At 44.4% G+C, this 21,727-nt stretch overlaps 1 long non-coding RNA gene across 1 annotated transcript; it reads right to left on the bottom strand.

Moving 5' to 3' along the window:
- Positions 1-1,709: 1,709 nt before the first annotated feature.
- On the bottom strand, positions 1,710-6,311 carry LOC121014849 (uncharacterized). The gene is made up of 3 exons (XR_005783462.1): positions 5,597-6,311; positions 3,950-4,262; positions 1,710-3,748 (listed from the first exon to the last, which is right to left on the bottom strand). It is a non-coding gene; the product is annotated as an uncharacterized LOC121014849 (long non-coding RNA).
- Between the last annotated feature and the right edge of the window lie 15,416 nt (positions 6,312-21,727).

The raw sequence follows: 21,727 nt of genomic DNA, 5'->3' as shown, positions 1-21,727 counted from the left end.
GTCCCTTTTTAGTGACCATATTTTACCTGGGTACCCAAAGTTTTCTTCTTTACAAACCATTTCTAAAGTTCGATAGGTGTACTAGATTATACTTTCATGCCAGCTGTTTTCAGTCCATATTTTCTGGCTCACATTATGCCCACTCAGTATACAGACTTCTACCTTTCATTTTCCTTAAATTCTATCTTTGCATATCTTTTCTATCCAATTCCTCTTTTTTAGCTCTGCTTCTCTTATCATCTGTGTCTGTCATCTTCTCTCTAATGCTTTAAAAATACTTGTTACCATTTTATTTTATTTTATTCCATTTTTCCCAGCTCCTTAGGAATCTCTTCAGGTATTTCTTTGGGTTCCTTAGGACCTTTTCTATCTTCTCTCTTGTGATCTTCAGATGTCCTTTTCATTTCTAGAATGCTTTTGTTCCTCTTCCCTTCCTTTTCTGAGCTGTGTCCATGTTTTACGACCCACAGTTGTTTTGCTATAGTCTCCCCTAGCTCTTGAGTTTCTACTTTGTGTTCTTCCTTCTTAAAAGCAATTGCTTCATTAAGCTGTTTAAAATCACAGTATTATTTACCTTTGTTCAGTAGCACCATTATTATGACGAAAATTCAATGTCAGTTGGAAAGCTGTGAAGATCTTTTCCATTCTTTTATTTACAATACTTTTTTCTTACTGACTATGAAAAAGTGGGCTTTTTGTCTGCTTCTGATTCTGTGTCTCCCACGCTCTCTGCCCCTCCCCCACTCATGCTCTGTCTCTCGCTCTCAAAAATGAATAAATGTTAAAAAAAATTAAATATAAAAAAGTGGGCTTTTTGTGACCCAGCTATCAGCATAATATTCCTAGAAGTAGAAATGGAACAGGATCATTTTCCAGACTTCACAACAGAGGGCTTGCTTCTTCACAACGTCAACACTGACTGCTTTCATTGAATCGTGTCTTTCCATGTGAATTTGAATTTCCATCCCTCCTCTGCACATCTGAACCAGACTGAACTCATCATGCTTTCTGCCACCAACTGCCCTTATATAAACCGGTACAATACACCCATTTTTGCAAACAAGAGACACAGCTCTTGCCCTAACTACCAGTAACAGTATTTTGGGTGGTTCTTCCTCAGATTTGCTTCTTTGGGTTCCACTCACCACCCCTGAGCTTCTGATTTTCATTTCCTCCCATCTGCCTCTGCCTAATTCTGGGCTTTTGGAAGTCCTCGAAGAATTTTGAAACCTAAAGGCGACCTGACTTCTAAATTCCATGGACAATTGAATTTGCAGGACTTAAAAAATTCTAATTTTTCTTGTTTGCTCTTCCAGGAGAAAAACACTGATCTTCAGTCATGTTCATGAGAAAGTCTCTCCCGAGTTTTTAATGGATTCCATCAAATTCCATTCCATTCTGATTCCATCATCCTGTCTTTTCCCGTCCCCCATTTTTTTTTTTTTTTTACTCATCCATAGGCAACTTTTTCACTGCTATATGACTACCATGGAGAAGTGCTTTAACGTGCCTGGCATGGATAAGCCTGTAAGCCTCTACCTTCCAAAAACCACGTCTCACTGTCACTTTTGCACTTCGATTTATTTTCCAACTTGAAATGTTTTCTCCCCATTCCCTTTCTTAGTTTATCAAAAAGTTTGAAAATCCACAATATATAGACTGTATATTAACTAAGTTATCATCATGTTTATTGTTCATAATCAGCACCCGATACTAACCTCAGTTCACTGATTATATCCCAATAGCCATTAAATAGTATTCAGTGTACAGGTAATGATTTCAGGGAAGTTTACGGTCTGCTGAAATCCCCCGCTTCTTTCTATCATCAATTGACTGAACACAGATAATGAAATAAAAAAATAACGGGCAGCCATGAAGGTTGGTTGAAAGCAATGTACCAGTCAGTGGCTGTGTTTATCAAAACAGCCAAGAAGACCGCAAGCCACTGGAGCTGTGGTTTCAGCTCTCACTTCCTGGGTGTCCTCACACGACTTGTCTGCCCTCCGACGCGCGGCGTCCTCTTCTATGAAAGGAAGGGGCTGGTGTTCTCCAGTTCCCCCGCTGACCTCAACAAGTGTCCACCACGGGCTAATGCTTCGGTAGCCCGGCACAGACTCGGGGCTTACCTGCCACCACAACAGAGAAACTCCACAACTCCATCCTCTACCCCCACACTGATGCCTTCCCTGGCTCCCATCTCCAGTAGCTGGCCCCTCCACCAACGCCTACTTTCGTCCCGTCTCCACCTGCAATTAATGCTGCCTTAAGACCGCCTCTCTGATTCCAGTGTCACTTCACGCCAGGCCCTATTCTCTGGATTTTGTTTGAACCCACACACGGCAGCTACCCTAAACCCACTCTCATATGAAGCCTCCATTCCCAGAGCAGGAGTCCAGGTGAGCACCCAGCTCCCCCGTGTTTCCCTGCCTAGGTAGCAGCCCTGAGTCTGTAAACATACGGACATTTTCACTAGCTGTGTCTCCACATTTAACCAACGTTTCACAAGTGTTGCAGATGGTATTTCCAGGGAGGACAATGCTGCTTTTCTTCTGGTTCGAATTCATTCTTATTTAAAGAATGCTTTTGGAGACAAACTAATTTTTACTCTCATGTTTTATGTTTAATTCTATAGAATGGCATTTCAAATAGCTTCTAGAGAGCCCTCTGTCTTGCCCTGTCTCTCTCTCTCTCTCTCTCTCTCTCTCTCCCTTTCTCTCTCTCTCTCTCTCTCTCTCTCTCTCACACACACACACACACACAATGTACACACCTCTCAGGAAACAGAAACTTGCCTCCATTCAGGATCTTGAAACAAAGCTCTAAGATTTAAATAGTTTTTGCTACTCAGATTTTCAACACCAGGAAATGAGTACAGGAGGCCCCCCTCAATTTTGGTTTTCAAATCCAGACTGTGAACGAATGGAAGCCAATCCTCCTTGAATACAATTCTTGGAAGTTAGAAATCTCAATTGTGGTTGTTCCCCACGAAAAAGGTTCGGAGGTGGTCGGTAAGTAGTTTGTCTCCGCGGCAACCAGAGGAGCTGAATTCATTTTTCCTGATAGATTCTGTCTTTTTTTTTGTACCTCACATATAAAATAAAGTTAAAGGGAGATAGCTCAACATCCTAGTCATTTCCTGTGTTAGTATTAGGACAGGGACTCCCCTATGGGGGAGGGGGGGCATTGCTTGGCTTTTAAAACGCGGTCCATCTGAGTTTCTAGAGGGTGGTTACTTTGTGCCCAACTCAACTTCTCCCTGGCTAGCTATCTGACTTCATGCAGATTAGTCTCCTAATTCCTTTGCCTCTGATTTCCTTCACAAGTAAAGATTTAAGGCAATTCTACCTCCAGAAAAGTCAAGAGGATACATCAGAGAAGGTGAGAAATTGCCTACTGGCATGGAACACATAGGAAGAGCTCCCAACATTAATCTTTCTGCTTTCTCTTTTCCCCAATAGAGTTTCTGGCTGTAGCTGGTTGTTGCTGCTCTTACCTCTTGGTTCCCAAAGGAGAGGCGTGTGTGTCCTGGTCTCTTGGTAATGGACCCAGAATTCCAGCCAAAACATCATACGAACTGAAAACTGAGGTATGGCTGAGGATTCACCTCTCCTTCTCCGCCCAACCAACTCAGCAGTCCTGGTCGGAAACCTCAACCATCCGAAGAGAACCGTGTCAATATTAGCGGCTCAGTCTTAGGATATTGCGGGGTTCATCTTTTTTTCTTCTTCAGTCGCCTCTTGTTTTCTCTCTACAACAGGAGGACTTTGGTTGCTTGATTTAGTTACGCAAGCAATAAGCACACATTGCAAAATAAACGCTCGTTGCCAAAAAGCAAGCAGATGTAACAAAAAAACAGAGAGAAGGGATGGAAGGAGTGTGGGGGAGGAAAGAAGGAAGGGTGGAAGAACAGGGGGAAAACAGAAAGGAAAGGGAAAGTAGAAATACTTACTTGTCACCCCAGATAACATCATCAGTTGGCTTCTGAGTACAGACCACGTGAATTTTATCTTCTCTACATAAACTGGCGCATTTGCTCAGCAAATATTTGTTGAACACCCGCCATAAACCAGGTCTTTCTCCCACAGCTGCCATTAAGGGCCACCAGTCTACTAGTGTGACAGACAAACCCCCATCGGCAATACACATGGGAAGTTCGCTGAACGAAGGGCCGAAGATGACAAGAGACACAACCCACGACAGACTTTCACCTCGGCCTTGACGGGGGAGGGCCGGGAGGCTTCCTGAAGGAAGTCACTTCTGAGCTGTAGGAGGTGAAAATGAATTAGTCGGGTAAGTGAGAGAAGGGGAAGGGGGGCTTTTCGGGAAGGCATTGAGAAGCAAACTCCAGAAGCATGCTCCCATCAAGAAGCATGGTCCCCCTCACGGAACTGCCTTTCAGAGGGCTACTGTGTAGGAGAGGAGAGTTGTCGATAGAAGTAAGGCCAATGAGAAGTACAAGAGCAAGGTCATAAAGGAATTTGTCATCCTAAAGGTTTTGATTTTTTCCCCTCACCTGGAAGATAACACATAATGTACCAGAATTAGAATATTCTAGAATGTTCAGAATTCACGCAGAATATTCTAGAATATTCTAGAATGTTCAGAATTCACGCAGTTTTCACCATTGGTTTTGAGGTATCAACCCAATTCTATACAGACCTGCAAGGCATAAACACATACATGAGTCTATGTCTATTCTCTCTGTTAATGTGATGGGTTAAAGTTTCCAGCAAGCTCCAATTCTTTCTCTTGGGTCACTGCTTGCAGAGACCTGTCCATTACTAGTCTCGTGAACACGTTACCAATACGGCAATATGGACGGGCTCTGTTGTATCGAAAGGGGGTAGTACAGTATAGTGCTTAAGAGTTGGACTCTGGTGCCAAATGGGCCACATTCACATCCATTAGGCCGTGTGACCTTGAGGAAATGACGTAGCCTCCTCACGCGTCAGTCCTGCCAACGGTAAAACAAGAGGACACAGTCTTTCCCTCTTAATGTTGGAAGGTGGTAGGAAGGAAACTAATGTAAGGCCCTTGGAACCAGGCCTGGCACACGGTACATGCCATATAAATGTTAACTGTATTTACCTCTTTCTCCCACTGTTTTTGCATCAAAGCTGCAAAATTCACCGCCTGAATCGTCAGGAGAGTTTGATATGGCAAGATGCACGTACGGGGTGAACACCCACTAGTCTGAAATAATTTAGGGTGACTTGGAATTTCACCAGTGAAGTGGGCACAGGTGGCCTCAGGAGGTTCCTACCTCTGGAATGATGGCAGGGAGTGGATTCTTTTGGTGGGGATTCTACAGACGCCTCCCCCGGGGGCCCGGGATTTCTCTCTGCTCTCATCCCGTAGCTACAGTTGTCCCTGGCTTTCTGCCAGCTATTGAAATGGGTCCCCCTCCCTTCTGAGAGCTTTTACAGAAGACCACTCCATCACTCCGGAGCCCCTCTCACGGACTCATTCCCTTCAGTTTTGCCCGTGATGTACTTGCCTCTGTTTTTCTTTGCTCTTCTCCACGCCCTGGTGACCACAATAGAATTACAGGGGAAACTGTCCAAATTAAACCCCACCTGTTGTGGGTCACCCTTACTTAGATTAAGTAGCTGATCCGGACTTTTGTTCATCCGTGGCTCTGAGTCCTCATAGACTGGCCTTGGCAACCTGAATGTTTTCCCCTTTTCTTTTCCTTTCTTTTTTTTTTTTCCAGTGCAGAATTCATGGACCACATTAAAATCAGATTTGTAATAGACAAAGTCACGCGTTGGCCGGTGCAGCGAAAGCATCCTCAACGTTCTCGTACATTTCCCCCTGTGGTTCTCTCCTCCGGCTTTCGAAGCAAGCTTTTCTTGGCCTGATCCCTGTAGCTTTCAGATCAAATAATGCCTTATTCACGTGAAACTCTATTGAATTATGGAGCTTCCAAGGTCATTTAGTGCCCTTCACCGCATGCCTGGGGGTAGCGAGGGGGAACAGGCTGGTCCTTTGTCATGTTGCACACCGCTTTTTCCGAAGAGCTGTGTTTTTTCCAAAACCTAAAAATAGGAGAATCATACTTTATCCTAAGCTTTTATCAACCAAGATACAAGCCCTGAAATATCAATTAGAGTTAATGAATGCACTTAACAATGAAAAGGAAAACAACATTGCCAATTACACTTCTAATACCACCTTTAGTTAAAAATACAGGAACTCTTTAGCTGGGGTTGGATAGCAAGTGTCACTATACCTCTGTTCAGCAAGTAGATATTATTCCACCCAGTTCTTCTCTTCTGGTTCAGCAGAATTAAATACACACACACACACACACACACACACACACACACACGAAAATAGGTTATTAATCCCTTCTGCAGAAGGACAATTTCGATTCTGTACCTTCAGGGACAAGATGCCCATCGGCTAGAGAATCAAGTTCAATTATTTTTTAGAAACTCAACACAACTTCTCCTCATCCTTCAAACTTCAACTTATGATGTCACTTTTCAACAAAACGTCTCTGACCTCAAGGTTAGATGATGTGCTTTAAATTGTAATCCTACGAAACCCCAAACTCTGCTTTTGTGAGATCAGTAAAATTGAATCAAACAATTTCAGTACTTACTTGTCTAATGTCCAGCTCACCAGTGCCTGGCGGAGGGCAACTCCTTACAGGTCTACCCTCATCAAGTCGTGGCTGGACACACATAGCCCTTCACGAGCGGAGACATGAATGAAAGGTAATGACAGATCAGTAGTAGGAGTTTCAGAGTCACCACTGGGTAGTGGAAGATGACAGATTGCCATCTCCGAGAAACACGTAAGCTTTATCTGTAAGCATTTCTAGTTTTTTGGATTCCTAATGAGGACGGAGAGCTCTGAACTTCCAGCTCCGTCTGTTAAACAATTTCACACTCCTGTTCTCCCTTCCCGGAGGATGATCGCAAGGGAACACAAATGGGGCCTGAGGAATTCTTCCCTCGACAGCATATCCTAAGAACCACATGCTGCCCTCCGAGACTACACTCTGCTAGAACCCGGCACACGTTTGCAATGGCTTTAAGCCCCTGGGAGGGGCGCGTTGACTTAAAATGACAAACTTGGATCCTGAAGGATCTCAATCAGATCCTTGCTTCTTCCCAGAAAGCCCCGCTTCCTGGTGGATGGCTCTCCCCGGGCTTTCTTCCTGGCACAGAGATGTAGGCAGTCGCTGGGGAAGCATGTGTGAAATACTTCCCATGATAACCAATTGTGTTGGCGAAAATGAGGGTCAGGGGAGGCCTTACTGATTAGGTGACGTGTAGACAAAGAGCTGAAGGAATTGGAAGAAGGAACTCATGGAAATACCTAACTAAAAGAATGATGTAGGCTATAACGCGTCTTACAGTTTATGGTAATCATTTAGTTACATGCCCCGAAAGGAAACTCACTAACTCAGTTAGTAGGATCTGCACGAAGGCTTTGGGTTAAGGACCCATTTCTCTCTTGGGACTTGTTCAGGTTTGTCTCCAGCAGGTTTGAACATGCTCAGCCTTGTGACGATGATGATGATGATGATGATGATTGATGATGAAGAAGACCGTTTGAGCTTCAAGCCAGGGTGTCCATGCCACGGAAAGGTTCTTAGGGGCACAAAGCAATGCCAGGCTTCCTAGATCCCAGGCAGGAGCAGGACGGCTGGCCCTAAATTGTGCCAGGGCATCCCTTGCAACTCTGCCTTATCGCTCAGAAAACCAAAAAGGGTTAATCCCACTTCCAGCCCCTTTGGGTTTATATCCTGGAGACTGTTGGGGGAGGCTTTAAGGAAGGAGAAGGAGGGTCCGTAGGAATCAAGCTTTGCTGCACATGAGGAAATTCCAGGAGCTTCTAAGGCTTCAGGGCCAGGTTGGTCCCCACACTAATTAAAGCAGAATCTCTGAGGCTGAGACCCAGATATTAGGATTTTTCAAGTCTCTGCAGAAGAATCCAGAGGCTAGGAACAGTGGTGTGCTGGAGTCAACCCACACCAGCCCACGAGAGCGTATCACGTGTATCTCTTCCTGAGATAGGAGAAGGAACATAGCCGGCATCTGTCCTTCCTGGCACAGAGCTCCAAAAACTCTGGGAATTTTTTGAATAATAGGAGTAACTCTTGTTACTTATAACAAGCCCCTTGACAACATGCCTGAGTTTGTACTAATGAAATGACTCACAATGAGCCCTTCTATAGCTTTGAGGGAAGGGCTGGCCACACTAGAAAGACCAAGCATGGGCACAGAAGGTTGGAACTTTCAGCCACAACTCTGACGCTGGGAGAGGAAAGGGACTGGAGACTGAGTTCGGTCATGTGGCCAATGGTTTAATCCATCGCGCCTATATATGAATCCCCATGTAAAAGTCTGGACCCTGAGGCAGGAACTTGAGACCCTACTAAAACTTGCCCTACATACCTGTTCATTTGGCTCTTCATTTGTGTCCTATATAATGAAATGGTAATCATTTCCTCAGGGGCATCCTGAGTTCGGTGTGGCATTCGCACCCATTCTGAAACCTGAGGGGATTGTGGGAAGGCCCACGTTTGTAGTCAGCTAGGCAGAGGGGCAGGGGATGCCTGAAATTTGTGGCTAGTGTTTGAAGTCGCGACGGCCTTGCGAAGGAGTCTGCCCTTAACCTGCAGGGTGTGCACCAACAGGGAGGACATATCCTCCCTGTGTTTCTGAGAATTGGCTGCAAAAACTTGCCAGCACACCAGTTTTAGGGATCGGCAGCCTACCTCATTAGGGGCTAACGTACGAAATGCTGGAAAGAGCTGAGGAGGGTGTAGTCTTAACCACTGGGATTTCCGGTTTCACGTATACCCGTTGGGAAGACACGTGAGCGCGAGGCAACCCTTCCTTTCTCCAATCCCTCCATGCTCTCTCGCCTCCGTGTGAGTCACGCCCGACCTATTTATTACCCTGTCCTCTAGGCAGAATTCTACTTAAGAAGACAGACCTGCCACATAATAAGCCATAAATACTTGTCCGTGCCAGCTTCTCGTGTGGCTTTCTTTTTCCCTCTGAATCATTCGGTTTCTCGTAGGTCTCTACAAGTGGATGGGTCCCGTTCACATCTTTGCCTCGGCTTGACTCAAATTCCTGGCTGGGAACTCAGAGCGATGTACTCTCCCTTAAGACTTTAGCAACTTCGCTTAAACGTTAGATGCCTTCTGAGATTATTCATCCACCAGTGCGATTCCTACCAAGAACCCCCCTTTTCCCTTCTCTGCCCTCTCCTCTTTACACTTGGCTCTAATTTGCTTGCTCTGTCTTCCTTCCTGCCCCATAATTCACGCCAGAGCAGGAACACACACACGTCGTCCAGGAAATCACTGTTTGGGAAACCTCTGACCCTTTTCACATCCAGTTTTTCACCGGTCATTTAAAACAGAGGTTCACTTGTGCCCCGGCCATTCGAATGTAAGATTAAGTCGCATTCTTAAGGGATAAGGTTGAAATCGTGCGCGATATGTTGCAGGAATTGGCACGCCTAAAGAAACAAATCACACTAAGGCTTAAATTGGAGTTTTGGAAGTGGGAAAATCAGGAACAAGGGTTAGCAGACATGGAGGCTTAGAAATTCGGTTCGAGATAAAAGGGGACTTCGGGGGATGGCCCACTTACACACGCGCACGGACCCCTTCTTTGTGACCGCTCATGTTGAGACTAAACTAAACCAGGTACGGAATGGTCTCAGCTTAAGTCTTAAAAATTTACTCGATATTCAATGTGGTCCTAGAGGTTGTACCTTCTCTCTCTTCTGTCTCTTCCCTCTCTACTGTGACATTAAATTAAGGTTAGTCTCAACCAGCCCTGTTGAATACAACTTTTTGTGGTGACAGAATAATAATCTGTGTTGTCCAGTCAGCAGTCGCTAGCAAGTACGTGAAATATGACTAGTGCGACTGTATTTTAACTTTGCTTAATTAATTTATATAGACCTATGTAGCTAATGGTTGCCATATTGGATACCTCGGGTGTAGAGAAACACGCACAAACAGGGATTTGAGGGACAAAGTGTGTGAGGTGTCACATTTCAGCTTGCTGGGGTTGCCATAACAAAGTACCACAAACCGTGTGGTTTAAACAAAAGAAATTTACCTTCTCATAGTTTTTTTTTTTTTTTTTTTTTTTTAGCGTGTATGTATTTTTGAGAGACAGAGAGAGAGACAGAGCACAGGCAGGCAAGGGGCAGAGAGAGAGGGAGACACAGAATCTGAAGCAGGCTCCAGGCTCCGAGCTGTCAGCACAGAGACCAACACGGGGCTCGAACCCATGAACTGTGAGATCACAACCTGAGCCAAAGTCAGAGGCTCAACTGACTGAGTCACCCAAGTGTCCACCTTCTCACAGTTTTAAAGTCTAGAAGTCTGAGATCAAGGTGTTGCCAGGATTGGTTCCTCCCAAGGGTTGTGAGGGAAGGGTCTGTTTCAAGGCTCTTCTTGGCTTCTAGATGGCCATCTTCTCCTTGTGTTTTCACATTGTCTTCCCTTTGTACATGTCTGGATCCAGAGGAATCCTCTTATAAGGACACCAGTCATATTGGATTAGGGTCCACCTTAATGACCTCATTTTAACTTAATTACCTCTGTAAAGACACTATCTCCAAATATGGTCACATGTGAAGCACTGGGGACAGATTTCAATATGTAAATTGGGGGATGGGGGTGGGGCAGAGACATAGTTCAACACATACTAGCATCTTCATTGACTTCTTGTGGGTCTTCTCTCCAGGTATAAAATAAGATGAACAGAGCCTGCTCTCCCTCTTGCTTAGGTTAAAATGAAATTTATAGACGAAACAATTTTCTGTCATTAAAATTTCTTGATGGAGGCAGTCTGATAAACTTATTACTGTTTGGTTAAGCTTGTTCCCAATTTCTCCTAAGGGTTCCCATAAGAAAAGATCCATGTATAAAATATGTGGAGATTAAACCACACACTCCCGCACAACCAATGGATTAAAGAATAAATCAAAAGAGAAATTTGAAAATACCTTGCAACAAATAAAAACAGGAGCACGACATCTCAGAACTGATGAGATGTAGTAAAACCAGTTCTAAGAGGGAAGTGTATAGTGATAAACACCTACATTAAGAAAAAAGAGGGGCACCTGGGTGGCTCACTCAGTTAAGCATCTGATTCCAGCTCAGGTCACGATCTCACGGTTTGTGGGTTCGAGCCCCGCATCGGCTCTGTGCTGACAGCTCAGAGCCTGGAGCCTGCTTTGGATTCTGTGTCTCCCTCTGTCTGCCCCTCCCCTGCTCGTGCTCTGTCTCTCTGTCTCTCTGTCTGTCTCTCTCTCTTTCTCTCTCTCTCAAAAATAAAGATAAATTTTTTTTAAAAATGAAAGAGAAAAAACAAAGATCTCAAATAAACAACCTAACCTGACCATCAAGGAGTGAGTAAAAGGCAAATAACTTAAGCCTGAAGTTAGCAGAAGCAAGGAAATAACAAAGATCAGAGTGGAAATTAATGACACAGAGATTAGAGGTTAGAAAGACAATGGAAAAGATCAATGAAACCAAAAATTTGCTTGCTGAAAAGATAAAGTTGACAAACCTTCAGTTAAACTAAGACAAAAGAGAGAAGACTTACAAAATAAAAAATGAAAGTTACAACTGATAACACAGAAATGCTAAGGAACAACTAAGCAACAACTATGAGCAAGTATATGCCGTGCCAATAAATCAGACGACCTAGAATGAGTAGGTAAATTCTTGGAAACACATACCCTACCAAGACTAAATTATGAAGAAATAGAAAGTCTGAACAAACCAATAACAAGTACAGATATTAAATCAATAACTGATTGGACAGGGGCACCTGGGTGTCTCAGTCAGTTAAGCATCCAACTCTTGATTTTGACTCAGGTCATGACTTCACGGCTATGAGATCAAGCCCCGTGTCAGGCTCAGTGCTGGTCATGGAGACTGCTTAAGATTCTCTCTCTCCCTCTGCCCCTTCCCCACTTCCTCTCTCTCTCTCTCTTTCTCTCTTTCTCTCTCCCTCTCTCAACAATTAATAAATAAACATTAGAAAAACACTTCGTAAACATATTTTAAAAACGTGATAGATACAGATAGGAAAATCATGATAGATAGATAGATAGATAGATATAAATATGCACAAAATGGAATATCACTCAGCCTCAAAAAAGAAGGAGATCCTGTCATTTGTGATAATATGGACGAAACTGGAGGACATTGTGCTAAACAAAATAAGCCAGACAGAGAAAGACAAAGACTGCACGTATCACTTATATGTGGAATCTTAAAACAAACAAACAAACAAAAAAAGTCAAACTCATAGAAATAAAGAATAGAGGGGCGCCCGGGTGGCTCAGTCGGTGAAGCGTCTGGCTTTGGCTCAGGTCATAATCTTACAGTTCGTGGGTTAGAGCCCCGCGTCGGGCTCTGTGCTGACCGCTCAGAGCCTGGAGCCTGTTTCAGATTCTGTCTCCTTCTCTCTCTGCCCTCCCCTGCTCGTGCTCTGTCTCTCAAAAATAAATAAACGTAAAAAAATATTTAAAAAAAAGTATAGAAATGTGGCTGCCCGGAGCTGGGGGTTGAGGGCAAAGGGGACATGTTGGGAAATGGGTACAAACTGTCGGTTACAAAGTGAGTGAAGTCTGAGCATCTAATGTGTAACATGGTGGCCATAGTTGACGACACTCTATTTTATAAGTGAAATGTGCTCAGAGAGGAGAGTTTAAGTGTTCTCACGCACACAAAAAACCGTAAATATGTGATGTGATGGATATGTTCATCAACTGGATGGTGACCATCCTTTTACAATGTATGCATATGTCAAATCATCAGATGGTGCACTTTAAATATATTATTTTAGCGGTTGTACCTCGATAAAGCTGAAAAAGGGAAGTCTATTGAGAAGTCTTCACAACAATGACCAAGCCTCTGCTGAGTCTCTGTCACCCTACCCCCTTTTATTTCCTCTTCAAGCACCTTTGCTCAGAGCCTCCTTTCCATTTCTCAGCTTTTCATCAGGAAGAAAGAATTGACACCTTGATAGCTAAGAGCTAGGTCCAGAGACTTGATCCTTGGGGGACAATGCGGGCTGGTGCTGAGTGACACAGCTGTATTCACCCATCTGCCTTAATGGTGGGACTTAGCGCCAACTTTTAAAGTTCATATGTGCTTTGGGACACCTGGATGGCTCAGTCAGTTGAACATCCGACTTGGGCTTGGGTCATGACCTCCCGGATTGTGGGTTCGAGCCCTGCGTGGGGCTTTGTGCTGACAGCTCGGAGCCTGGAGCCTGCTTCGGGTTCTGTGTCTCCTACTCTCTCTGCCCCTCCCCTGCTCACGCTCTGTCTCTCAAAAATAAATAAATGTTAAAAAAAAATTTTAGGTTCATCGGTGTTTTGAAGCCTACTGGACTTGATTCTTATGTCCTCCATCCCCCATTAAATTTCCATCAGGTGTGTTGAAATTATTTAACAGAACGATTAAAATTAAGTTAATTAGATATGAGAGGACATATCATGGAACACAATGATACTAGCACTGGAATCAGACCTACACCCACTCCAACACTTCCCTGCAAATGATGAAACCCTTTGAGCCCGATACGCTATCTATAAAAGAGATAAGAAAAGAGGTCTGTCCTGCGTCAGCTGAGGCAAGTAAATGGCTCAGCGCTGCACCCGGCACATAGAACACAATTCTCATGTTAGCTACAAGTTTTACTTGTCTCAGAAATCTTCATGTCAAACAAACTGGGGGAGGGAAGCAGGAGAACAGAGACGGACACATCAAGAGAATTTAAAAGACAACATCTGCAAGGTCTCTTCTAATTGTCACAATTGATAATGCACGAGTGATTTGACAGGATAACAGTGTTGACAAATATTGCCCATTTGGAGAACTGGAATTCCTAAAGCACTTTCAGTTTCTGAGTCCGCATGCTTTTCAAGGAGAACTCTCAAAGCACCTGTGGTATTAAGCATTTCTCTTTCAAGAGAGCAGCGTGGTTTCTTTAAGGCGTATCCTTTGCATCGCGCATTGCCACGGTGACTTTTTTCCTGATCCCAACATGTGTTCTAACATCGTGTTTAATTTAGAAAGATTATAACCACTGATCAGCCCTGGTTCCCACTTGGATTCCTCATCATCTACATTCTTGTATAGAGCTTTTGATGTTTGTGTGCTTCAGATTTTGAAAAGTATTTCTAATCGTCATTTACGGCCCACGAAAGCCAAGGGTCACCCACTTTCATAATCTTTCTCCCCTCGTAAATTGTCCCTAACGTCCCATGAAATTACTTTTTCAATTTCTGTTTCCCTGAGAGACGTGAGATCTATGAAGGCAAGTTCTGGGGTTGCTGTCATTTACCACTGTCCCCCTGGCACCTCACACGACACCTGGTTCAGAATATTTTGCATCCTGAAAGACATTACTTTTAACCACCACTGATTTTGATCATACCACCCGATGATTATAGGGAACTCGTTAAGCATCCTCCAAAAAAGCAGCTGACGTCTTCGTTTTTAGGCTGAGAACGAAGGAAGTAGGTTCAAGGAACAGGGAAGTAGGATGATTCTCTTCTTCACTGGGGCCCTGCCCTTGGTCACTTCTTCAGTGTCCCCACTGCCCATGGGAGAATGGAGGAGAGGAAAGAAGGAAGAAAGTTCCAAAGAGTCATGCAGGATTGAAAGCCTTTTACCCTCTTAGAAAATGAAATGAAAACCCATAAAGAGGGGCGCCTGTGTGGTTCAGTCAGTTGAGCACCCAATGCTCGATTTTTGGCTCCTCAGGATCTCAGAGTTCTGGGATCAAGTTCCACATTGGGCTCTGTGCTGAGTGTGGAGACTGCTTAAGATTCTCTTTTTCTCGGGGCACCTGGGTGGCTCAGTCGGTTGAGCCGTCTGACTTTGGCTCGGGTCATGATCTCACGGTTCATGAGTTCAAGCCCCACATAGAGCTCCCTGCTGTCCACGCCAAGCCCACTTCAGATCTTCTGTCCCCCCCCCGCCCCTTCCCCATGTGCTCTCTCTCTCTCTCTCTCAAAAATAAAAAAAAAAAGCCCAAAGAATGCTTCTTCACCCTAATGTTCTGCTGTAAGCTCTAACCTATAGATAGAGTAGCAGATTGATGGGTATAACCATGAACTCTGAGAGCCTATTCATGGCTTGTGTTGCTGCCTTGGTAGGGGAAGGCCTTGTGGGGAAGAAAGCCAGAGGCAGTGCATTGCAACAGAGATGGCTCGTTTCTCCCCACCTATGCATCCCTACAGGCGGAGAACAGTCCTAACCCTAATCCTAACTTCAGGGGCAATACTTATTTTTATTATTTAAATAAAGAGAATGCTTGGGTCTCCCCTGTAGGGAAAGTCAGCGACTTACTACTTTTATACACCTTAATGTTCTGGAACTTGCAAGGTTCAGGAAAACTGAACAAAACCTTGCAAGAACTTTTGGAATTCTACTGGGGTCATCATTCTGTCTTAAGGAATGACCATGACTGGACCAATCAAGACAGGCAAAACTATCAGAAAGATAAACTCTTCCCAAAAGGACGAACTAAACCCAAATTCTTAGTAGCTACGCAGAGAAGGACCGTGAACTAGAAGCATCAAATGAAGACATCAAAATCTTTATGTACCAGAAGAAGACATGGGAGCTGAGGGACTAATGAGTTGCGTGTTGAGAAATTCAAACATGGTGTCCTCTTGCTGATTGCACCTAGGGGCGTTGGGGAACTTGGGTTTGCCCAGTTCCAGGAGCTATAGTGACGGGGTGAGGGGAAGTAGTTTCCATTGTTTCTCTGTCTTTCCCTGAAATATACACAACAAGGGCGCCTGGGTGGCTCGGTCGGTGGGGCATCCAACTCTTGATTTCGGCTCCAGTCATCATCTCATGGTTTGTGAGATTGAGCCTTGCGTTGAGCTCTGCTCTGGCAGCACGGAGCCTGCTTGGGATTCTCTCTCCCTCCCTCTCTGCCCCTCCCTGTGTGCTCTCTCTCTTAAAATAAATAAATAAACTTTAAAAAACTCTAAATATACACAAGAATATCACTATTAACTCCAAAACAACTCAGTGCCTTCTAAAATCGAAGAAAACGTAATGTCCCCTCTGCTTATTACAGAGATGTGCAAGAATGTGAAACCAGATTCTCCAGAAAACAGAGTTTTTACCTTATGAAGAGCAGCAAATAGCTCCTGAGTGGCATTTCTCTTTTTTTTTTTTTTTAAGATTTAGATAAAAGCACGGCTGACTGAAGCTTATGTAGCATTACATACTCGTGAGAGTGCTAAGGAAGCAGCCCTTGTTTGTGTGTGTTCTAGATCAAGCTTGCCCACAATATTTTAACAGTCTTGGGAAAACAACCTCAACTCCCAACCCACCCTTGCCCACAAAGCTTGTCTCCTTCGTTGCAAAATGAAGACATTGACCTGGGAGTTTCAAATTGCTTCCTAGAGACTTGCAAAGCTCTCTCCAGATCCAGATAAAGGAAAACAAAGAGTCCAGATGCCCTGATTCTGTATCTAAGAGGCCCTGGCATTTTTGTGTGACTCTGTATTTGAACAAAGGAAGTCTCCATTTTTAAAAGTTTGAAAACTACTGACTTATTTGGTCTCTAAGTCAATATCGTCTAATTCTAGGATTCTGAGAATAAAGAAATGGCATCATGAAAGAAAGACACTATACCAGGAAACATGACACGTGTAAGCTCTATTCCATCATTTTCTAGTTGTGTGACTTCACACATTTATGTAAAATGGATGACATTGTTATGTGAGGACAGTGGCAGAAAGGCAGGTCACCAAACCGACCGTTGATGGGCCATCCTGACTTTATGCATCCATGACTCTGTGGTTCTTGGTTCTTTTTTAAAAGTTTATTTATTTATGTTGAGACAGAGCAAAAGCACAGGAGAGCAGAGAGAGAGAGAGAGAGAAACCCAAGCGGGCTCCACACTGTTAGCACAGAGCCTGATGTGGGGCTCAAACTCACTAACCATGACATCATGACCTGAGCTAAAATCAAGAGTCAGACACTTAACCGACTGAGTCACCCAGGCGCTCCTTGGTTCTACCATAATATTCAAAGGGGCTATGTTTAGTTCCTACTTCCTTTCTTCCATCAACGCAAATAAGAGGCTTCCTGTCAGCAACAGAGTGTGCTCAGGGACCAGCAGACAAATGCATATGCAGTTCTGTTGTCTGTAATCTGAAGAGGACGTTCAAAATGCCCCTTTCTGCTCAAAAAAGTAAGAATTACTATGTGATCCAGAAGTTCCATTTCTCAATATGTACCCAAATGAATTGAAAACAGGGTCTCAAAGATATACCCATGCACCCACGTCCAGAGAAGCATTCTGCATAGTAGCCAAAAGGTGGAAACAGCCCTCGTGTCCATGGACAGGTGGGAGGGTGGATCAGCAAAATGCTGTACGTCCAGATGTTGGAATATTCTTCATCACCAAGAAAAGACGAAAATTTTGACACATGCACACTGTGGATGAACCTTGAGGGCGTTATGTTAACTGCAATAAGCCAGTCGCAAAAATACTAATACGGAATGATTCCACTGCCGTGAGGTACCTGGAATGATCAAATTCATGGACACAGAAAGAATGGCGGGCGCCAGGGACCGGGCGGTGGGGGGGGGGGGGGGGAGGGGGAGAGGAGTTATTATTTAACGGGTACCGAGTTTCGGTTTTATATGATGAAGAGTGTTCTGCGGATGTTTGGTGGGAATAATGGCGAACAACACGAGGGCACTTCACGCTACCCAGCTGCTCACTTACACGTGATTCAGACGGTAAATCTCCTGTTACGTATTATTTTACCCCAACTTCTTTGGCCGTCTTTTTCACCTTTTGTTTTGCCGTAATTTTAGTTTGGCATATTTATTTATTCACGTTCCAGTGATCGCAACTTTTAACAATACTCCTTTCAGTTATCCCTCTTTATAAAGTTCACCACTTTCTCTGTTATCCGTAGTTTCGTCTTAGTAGCATTAGCAAGCGTGATAGACCACGTGCACAATGCTCCTCGGCTCCTCAGACTATAGGCTCTTGCTCTGTCGGGGCGATCAATTCAGAATTGGGGTAGCCAGCCCAGATACGTCAGCTGCGGTAGTCGGCTTGGGCTATTATAACAAAATCCCATGGACTGGGTGGTGTAAACAACAGAATTGTATCTTATCACAGCTCTGAAGGCTGGAAAGTCCAAGAACAAGATGGCAGATGGTTCGGTTCCTGGTGAGAGTGCTCTCCCTGTGTCCTCACAGGGCAGAGAGAATAATTCCTGGTCTCTCTTCCTTTTCTTATAAAGACGCTAACACCATCACAAAAGCCCTACTTTCACAACTCATCTAAACCTAATTGGCTCCCAAAGGTCCCATCTCCAAACACCATCACATTGGGGGTTAGGGCTTCAACACGTGAATTTGGGAGGGAGACAAGCATTCAGATCATAACGTGGGCCAAATTTGCAATTTAGGTTATAGAGGAAGTGATATTTGTAAAGCTTGGAAAGAAAATATGCCCAAGAATGCCAACATCTAATGCCAAATCTGTCCCTCACATCCAAAGTAAAAACCACCCTAGTCATGGGAACCCACAATAAGTCATAAACACAATGAATGATGTCCACAAAAATCGATCCGGATTATTAAAAGAGATCACCCAACTAGCCACTGGTTTTTGCCCAAAATTCCACAGCAGATCTTTACTTCCTATGTGTAAGTTTTGAGCCCCAGGAAATTGGAAATATCCTGGGGTTGGTATAGGGAGGTCTCTAAATGGTAGTTAATCATTGACATTTCTTTGTGATCAGACCCTTTTCCCTCCCTTCTGCTGTTAGGTTTTGACTAGGAATGAAAAGAAAGAAGCGAGGGGGAGAATACTCCTGCCTGAGAGGCAGGGAGGCAAGGAGACAGTCCTGTGGGCATGGAGGGAACACGCGTAGATAAACATGTCCGGATACCACAAACTAATGGCTGAGTTCACACATTAAACTAGGATTAGCCCAGGAATGAACTCATTTTAGATCTACCTTCCAACAATACGATGATCTCAGAATCAATACAGTTGAAATTTATTTCACCAGGCATTGGGGAATTTCTTTAAATCTTAAAGCTCAAAATGAATCCCTAAGAGTAAGTGAGAAGCATCCAGAATTTTAACTCATTTTTCCATGGCATTAAATTACTTGTTGTGCCCTTATCACACCTGTTGGTGCCCTTTACACACACACACACACACACACACACACACAGACGGACACACACACACAGTCAATTTTGTTGTTAGAGCATTGCTTGCTGAGTTCTCTGTATTTTCATGGTATCATATGGCGTTATGTGGGAACATAATAAAATAAAGATTAAGAGGAAACCATAATGCATGATGGGTGAACACGTTTCCAGGAGGACAGGCAGATCTTCCAACAAAAGTGTGATCTGAGCAGGGTGAGAGGTTGAGCTGCAGAATCAGACCAAATAACCCTTTTCTCCTAGAGCCCAAGCACCTGGAAGTCAAGGCGCCACCAGAAAGCAAAATTTTAGTAGGGTCACATTATCTGCAATAAAACTTTTAAATTACCTGTGGCTATGTCTGGAATTTCACCATTTGGCACCTACCCCTTGCCTTTTCTGGAGATTCTCTGGATGCTGTCAGACTAGAGAAAAAGTAACAGCTCCGCTGTATCACCTCTTGGCGCTGGACAGGGTTCGGATGATATCCAGGCTTTGAGACAGAGCCGCAGTGTTTTCTTTGGTTGCTTGTGGGGGCACCGCAGAAATATAATTCCATCTGTTGGAAGAAGACAGCTAATGAAATTGGGTGAGACAACAGGAGCTAGAAGAGAAGCTGGAGGCTCTAAGGAGGCACTTGGACACTCGCTCCGCGGAAAGAAGAGACGCGATTGACGTGGTTTGCATTTCTCTTTAGACACAAATCAATCAGTGCCTCCAAGCCAGAGTATCTCAGCGTGCTACCGCAAACAGTTTTCATCTAAAAGTATTGATGGTTTTGCTTTTAACCATGAAAAAGGATGAAATGGAGAAAATTGGAGTTCAGGGCAAAGATTTAGACCAAGTGAGAATTTAAGAAGCAGTTTAAAGGAAAACCAATAATCAGAATATACCTAGCAACACTTCATGGGGCATCTTGGGACATGAAGCGTCACACTTCATGAAATTTTCCAGATAAGAGAAGTTCACCCCTTTAGCACGCAAACTTTTGAAAACTGAACTGTATCCGATAGAAGGGTAAACATAAGTATAATATCTACTTCTCGGTCTACCCTCAAAAAATAAAGCATCCTGAAACCTTTAAATTTTCTTTCTTTCTTTATTTTGAGAGAGAGAGAGAGAGAGAGAGGGCAGAGAGAGAAGGAGAGAGAGAAAATCCCAGGCAGGCTCTGCACTGTCAGCATAGAGCCCGACGAGGGACTCAAATTCACGAACCATGAGATCACGACCTGAGCTGAAATCAAGAGTTGGACACTTTAGCCGACTGAGCCACCCAGGGGCCCCTAAAGTTTTCTTAATGGCATGCATATGTATTACACAATACACCATCGCACATTGATTCAAATATTGTTTAGCATTCCTCATCATTCGTGTCTACGTTACACAGGACGTTCCATTCTTCTGTGGGTAGGAGAGCTAGTTTGTTAAGCGTTTGCTGAGTGACGGTTGTTGGCTGTATGGGAACAACTTAGGTGCAAAGTATAATGACTTCAGTGCACGGCCTTGATTTCCCGAATTTAGGTTTGGAGCCATGTTCCACAGAGTTGAAATCTGGGGGTCTCTGGCTGGTAGATACATAGTAAAGTTTCACTTTCCCATGTGTGTTTGGTTGGACGAGGGGAGGGTGGTTAACCGAAAATATCCGTGTGCCACGAAGAGTGCCCCGTGAGATCGTGGACATCTTTTCTCTGCCTGGAATCGGGCTGCCTGCAGAGAAGCCTCCGACGTTTGCTCTGGACAGCCGGGAACGGGGAAATGAAAGGTTTGCATCTTGGAAACTTGCCCTAGGAGGCCAGCTCTCTGGGATGCGCCTGGCATGGTTGGCTGAACCCCGGCCAGAATACCACAGCCTAAAGTCCGGCGGGACTGTGCCGGGAATAATCGGGATCAACCATCATGAATTACTTTGAGTATGTGACGATGCTTCCAATGACAGCGATAAAAACAGGGAGAATTATGTCTTTAAATCCTCACCCTTGGCTTCAACCACTCTTCTGTCACCCCTGAGGCCCGGAAATTGAAGATGGCAACGTGCCCACTTCTTCTTCCCACCCGTACGTGCCCCTGCACCCCAGAGTAGTCTTGGCTTTGCTCAACGTCCTCAGGCCAATCTAAGTTAGCAGGAAGTGCCTCTGTAGGCTCCACACCACCATCCGCCAGAAACCAAAACTCTTTTCCCCTTCCCACACCAGGAAACGGTGCCTGAACTCTCCAACCTGGCCTCCGGGGTCCCCTACGATGAGCCTTCATGGGCCCACTCCATATGTCCGGAAGCTAAGGGACCCTCTGTCCTGCTTGGTGCGCACAAGTTATTCTCCCCAGCACTCCGGATGCTACCTAAACGTTATTTTCCACGTAAAGACCACTTTAGGGAGCCCGAGTGGCTCAGACAGTTAAGCTTCCCACTCTTTATCTCCACTCGGGTCATGCTCTCATGGTTCGGGAGATCGAGCCCCAGGTTGGGCTCTGCTTGGAGCCTGCGTGAGATTCTCTCGCTCTCTCAAA

The sequence above is a fragment of the Herpailurus yagouaroundi genome, unplaced genomic scaffold, assembly GCF_014898765.1.
Source record: "Herpailurus yagouaroundi ecotype Mexico unplaced genomic scaffold, PumYag 203, whole genome shotgun sequence".
Taxonomy (NCBI): domain Eukaryota; kingdom Metazoa; phylum Chordata; class Mammalia; order Carnivora; family Felidae; genus Herpailurus; species Herpailurus yagouaroundi.
Note: the sequence above shows the minus strand (reverse complement) of the source record. Positions and strands in the feature narration are given on the sequence as shown.